We start from the raw sequence: 6,000 nt of genomic DNA, 5'->3' as shown, positions 1-6,000 counted from the left end.
CTTAATTAGATTGACAACAAGGCTATTCTCAAACTTCAAATGTTTCCTCTTAAATGACTCCACTGTAGCTTTAGCAGTATGTTTAGGTTCGCCGTCCTACTGGAAGACTGAAATAGGTTTTCCTAAAGAATTGCCCTACATTTACATGTTCTTGGGGTGATAGGAAGGTTTGGGTTTGCGCCACAAAACATTTCCCATGATAGCCAAAAAGTGAAATTTTAGTCTCATCTAAACACCAAAGAGGTGAATACTTTCACAAAGCACTGTACTTCTCCCTTTAATATGTATCCTTGCAGTAACAACATTGGAGACTGTGGATCATTGTGTTTAGAGGAAACATGGGTGACAAGTCACTCATAAAACACCTGCATATCTATTTGCCTTTTATTCCTTATATAAAGAGACTTTTTTGAAATAAAGAAAAATAAAGAAAGGAAATATGCAAGTTAGAAACTAATTCATGCTGGCAAAGGTCCAATAAAGGTTGTAGTTTCAATTTATATTTTTGCTGTTTTCACAAAAAATAAACTGAGAAATTCATATGATGCAATGAAAAAAACTACAGCATGTATATCATTAGCCGAGCAAGCCATCTTTTCAAACGTTACAGAAGATTGAAAATTATAACTTATATTATTAAACTATTCAACGTGCAGCAACTGTGTTTTGCTACAAAATCAGGCATTTGAAAATTAGTTAGAAAAATATTTTTAAAACTTTCAATACAAAACCTGAACACGCAAATGTACTGAAAAACTTAAAAAAATTCTAAGTGGAGTAAAATGAAAGAAAAATGACATTCCGCCATCTTTTAGTGTGTCTTGTTTCTACAGCGCACAAACAGCAACAAAAGCGACATGATAACTTTATTCTATGGGTCGGTACGATTACTACGATACCAAACTTGTATAGGTTTTTTTTACTATACTACTCTTTTTTTTTTCAAAGACATTTAATTTTTTCAATTATTTTCTGCGGTCATTTTGTGCGCACAATAACTTTTTTATTTTTCCGTCGACGTAGTTGAGCAAGGGCTCATTTTTTGTGGGATGTCCTGTAGTTTCTGATAGTATAAATTTGGAATACATACGACTTTTTGATCGCTTTTTTCTGGGAGACAGGGTAACTAAAAAAGTGCATTTCTGGCGTTCTTTTTTTTTTTTTTCGGACGACGTTCACCGTTCGGGAAAAATGATGCACTACTTTGATAGAACGGACTTTTACGGATGCGGCGATACCAAATACATATTTCAGTGGCTCAGTGGTTAGCACCATTGCCTTCCAGCACTAAGGCTCTAGGTTCAAGTCTGACCAAGGACATCTATGGGTATACCATTTTCCTTTCCCCCTCCAAAAACATAGCAATAGACTAATTTAGTTTATGAACCACACTATAAGGACAAAACCCTATAATGTACAGTGCTGTAAAATATAAATAATTGCCCTAGCTAAACTATGACCAAGCTCTCCTGTATTCTAGGTTTTATCTATCTATCTCTATCTATCCGTCTATCTATATATCTCATATCTATCTATCTCTCTATCTATCTATCTATCTATCTATCTATCTATCTATCTATCTATCTATCTCATATCTATCTATCTATCTATCTATCTATCTCCTATCTATCTATCTATCTCTCTATCCATCCATCCATCTATCTATCTATCTATCTATCTATCTATCTATCTATCTATCTATCTATCTATCTATCTCTGTCTATCTACCTGTCTATCTATCTCTCTATCTCTCTATCTATCTATCTATCTATCTATCTATCTATCTATCTATCTATCTCATATCTATCTCTCTATCTATCTATCTATCTCATATCTCTCTCTCTCTCTCTATCTATCTATCTATCTATCTATCCCTCTATTTAACTAGTTCACATTTATTCTATCATTATAGAAGTCCAAGGCAGCAGATTAAGTAGCATTACATTTATTTTGTCAACATTTTAAGCAAGACACACATATTTTACATCCCTCTCCCCATGTACCACCTCTATGACATCAACCTAACACTCGGTGAGATGACACTGTAAGACTTCCAAGATTACAGCTGTCATCCCAGTACATCCTTTGATGGCAATATTAGCCTTAAAGCTGTTTATTTTCCTCGTGAGATTTGTTGCTTTTGTTTTTTATTGTTATAGTAGAACAACATGTTTTACGATTTCATTGAATTCTAAAATCGAGGAAAATCTCTAGCTTACCTGGAAAAATACTGACATCCCCTAATACACAGAGGAAAATGTGAAAGACATCAGCCTCATATCATTAATTACAATGGTATTACATTGATACACAGTAGACAACGGAATCTAATACACATATAATGTTAGACTTATTGCTTCCCACTTTAAACACTGTAAGTCCCACCAGTATATTAAAATGTGACAGTTGTGCTTACTTTGCAAAGATGTAGAAATTTATTAGGATTTATATACATTTATAAAAAGGTTTATGATGCCAAGTTATACAGACATAGCTCATTTAGGCCCAGGCAGGCTAGATGAGACCAAAGCATGTATTACTTGGCATAGCAATAGCAGTATGCGTGGTATGTAAGCTTTAATAAATGAATCTTTTAAGAAGGAGTCATGTAAAATGTGACATTAAAATCCACCTGAGAATCCTACTACTTTACGGTATAACTGGTAGGTCTCTGTTAACATAATGATCATGGTGTTAACAGATACTCCACTCCATGCAGAGAATCGTATTCTAATTCCAATAAAAAGACCACCTTGTGTCTAAATATAATGTACAAAGACCCAGACAAATAAGCATTATCTGCATGGCGCAGATTGATATATGGATGCTCCACATACTTTATGGTAATGAACACCTAAAGCGTTTTGCCATATTAATCCTATGATAATGTAATCTTATATGTAGGCATGCCACACATTCACTGGACAGATTAATAAACTTCATAGCCTCACGTACTGTAATCGGTTTACTGACTGTTAATGTATTGACAGAATGGAATCATTGTTATTAATGGCATTGACGGGGTATAATTATGGCATAATTATTTTACTGATTTTATTTTTTTTTTCTAATTCAGTTCTTAGGAAAATGTAACCCAACAATGACATTAATTCAATTCTGAGCACAATTGTTGTAACTGTATGGATCCCTTTGTCCGTATATTCCTTTATATGACATGAGGTGTTTATCTTCTCTATAGAACTCTAAATTTAATAATGTAGACCTTGAATTCAGAACACTATAGAGATGATCCGTTTTATAAAAGTTTTATCATGTGTTTTATAGATCTTTTGTATAAGTTTGCAGATGGAAATTCTTAAAGGGAACCAATCAGCAAATTTGGTTTTATATTAAACATATAAGAAAAAATGTATTTATTACTTTCCATGCTACAATGAAGATTAAACATATAGCCCATCTTGCAGTTTTCACTCTGACCACTAAGTGTAAGGGATTCCAGTTTCCTGCTCCATTTGGGGAGCAGAAAAGGGGAATCCACACTGCCGAACAGTTCAGTTTGTGGATGGAACCAAACGGTGTCGGGCGGACCCCACTGACTAGAATAGGGACTGCCCACTTTCCGCCCAGCTGGTATTTTTAGCCAGATCTGAGATTAAATTTCTGTCTGAAGGCTCTGAAGTAGATGTGAAACAGGCCAGAGACTTTCTGTTCTGTTGAGGAAACTTTTTAGCTTTCATCTCGTCACCATCATAGGCAGGATTACATTGAAGGGTAACACCTATATATAGATACACCGGATCCACTATTTGCAGTAGGTGATGGTCACAGCTCACTTCCTCCCCTTCCCCGCACACCACAGAGCATGCCTAGAACACTCTACTAGGACAGTCCTTCCTGTGTATTGCTTCTATGCTCCACAAGTCTACTGTACACGACAGGAAGCCAGTCATATATGTGTGTGGCAAGGAATGGGGAGATACCTCTTAGACGGATGAATATTTATTCGACGGCTATGTGTATGGTTAGCTTTAAACAGGAATTGAACCATGCTGATCTGTGCATTAAATGGAATAAATGTGGGTAGAAATGGTATTATAATTAGATTACATAACGCCAACATATTTCATAGTGTTGTACAGAGATCATCATCACTAATATCAGTGCCTATTGGGACTCGTAAGCTAAATTCCAAATTAATGTATCAGTATCTTTTTGGTGTGGGAGGAAACTGGAAGATATACTGGAATAACCCACATGAATTACATGCTGATGTTACCCTTGGTCAGATTTGAATCCAGGACCTGGAGCCAATGAGACAATTGTCTCCCAGTTGATCTTCTGATCGCCATGGGTCTGGCCAGTAAAACTCCAGATATATGAAGTTTTGACTATTTTTTAACCTATATAACTATTTTAAAGCTACATAAAACAGGATTGATGTTATTTCATAGGACTGAAAAAGGCCATTCTTACAAGGGCAGATTAAAATACCAGTTCTCAGCAGGATGCAGATATGTTGCAATATTGTAAGAGGATCCTTACACAAGTGGCAAATACTGAACACCTGTCATTCATAAAAGGGTTGGATAATAAGATTTATAATTACACTTAGATAAACTTTTTATAACCTGCCAGTTGCATAGTTTTGAGTCCTTTCCAGTGCTGGCTAAATCTAAATTCTGAATGTAATACGGTTAAATTGGCCATGCACAAAATTACTTGTCCAAACTCACCATCATTGTTGGGATTGGTCGGCAATCTCATCTGTATAGTTTCTTCCCAATTGCTACCCATGGTAGATAAGCTGCTGTCATACTAGCTAAAAAATTAGTCACCCTTATCCAAGTGGAACTTCAATGCATTACTTTTCCGCTTCAACAAGCATAAACGGGATAGCCATTGATGAGCATAAATGAGTCCCCACCCAGATACCCGCAAGGTGCATCTTTATAAATTAAATGATCATTAAAGTGAACAGTATCTTTAAAAAGAGCTAATTAGTATGTCTGACTTAAAGAAGAGAAACCACATAATCTTGTAGATATGATACCTTTTAATGGCTTACAAAAATACATGATGTTATAGCGAGCTTTCAGACCTCACAGGTTCGTCAGGCTAAAATGGAATAGATCCAAATCGGATCTATTCCATTTTAGCCTGCCGATAAACCCGAGAGGTTCGTAAGCTCGCTATACCATCATGTATTTTTGTTAGCCATTAAAAGGTATCATATCTACAAGATTACTTGGTTTCTCATGCTGGGAACAATCATATTTCGCTCTACTGGCTAACAATGTACCAAACCTTTGTTTTCATTGACTTAAAGAAGAAATGTCTTGAAATTACCCTACCAAGGGTCCTCTTCAGTCATTTCCCCGTTGCGGATGTTGGTCATTTTATCTTGGTGTTAATAATACCAATATCACATGCGCTTGCTAATATATGCATATGTATTGCACTGTTTCTTTTGTCTTTTCATATCCAACTTTAATAATAGCGGGATTCTGTTGTGGAAGATGCTCATATGTATGCTATACTACACTCACAGCATATTTGATGTTCCGCTCAACACAGCTGTCTTGTTCCCATTTGTATTGAATGCTCACGTCTGCAGCTTCAGTCAGCTTTTATATTGGTTAATAACTGGGCAATCACTGACAGATATGGCGCATTCTTGGAAAACTTCAAACATAATCTTTTTAATTAGAACAATCTTCGGGTGGCTGCAAGTATGTAATCATTCAGTTTCACTGCACACTGCATTGACTTCTTTTTTCATGAATCAGTGAGTTCCACATAAACCCCTCTTTGTGTAACTTGTTGAAACCACTCAATGCAAATGATTTCGGCTGATTCTTTTTTCCATTAGAGATAAACTAAAATGATCTGAAAACCGAATAAAGTTTAGCTTGAAATTAAAACTAAACATAGCTGTTTACATCTGAAATGATGTGCTACTACATATTTCACCCAAACTGATTGGGAATGTAAGCAGAGCTCTAGTAAATTACAGCAAGACTCGACATAAACTACACAGTT

This window comes from Eleutherodactylus coqui, chromosome 1, assembly GCF_035609145.1.
Source record: "Eleutherodactylus coqui strain aEleCoq1 chromosome 1, aEleCoq1.hap1, whole genome shotgun sequence".
Classification (NCBI taxonomy): Eukaryota; Metazoa; Chordata; class Amphibia; order Anura; family Eleutherodactylidae; genus Eleutherodactylus; species Eleutherodactylus coqui.
This window is presented reverse-complemented; position numbering follows the sequence as displayed.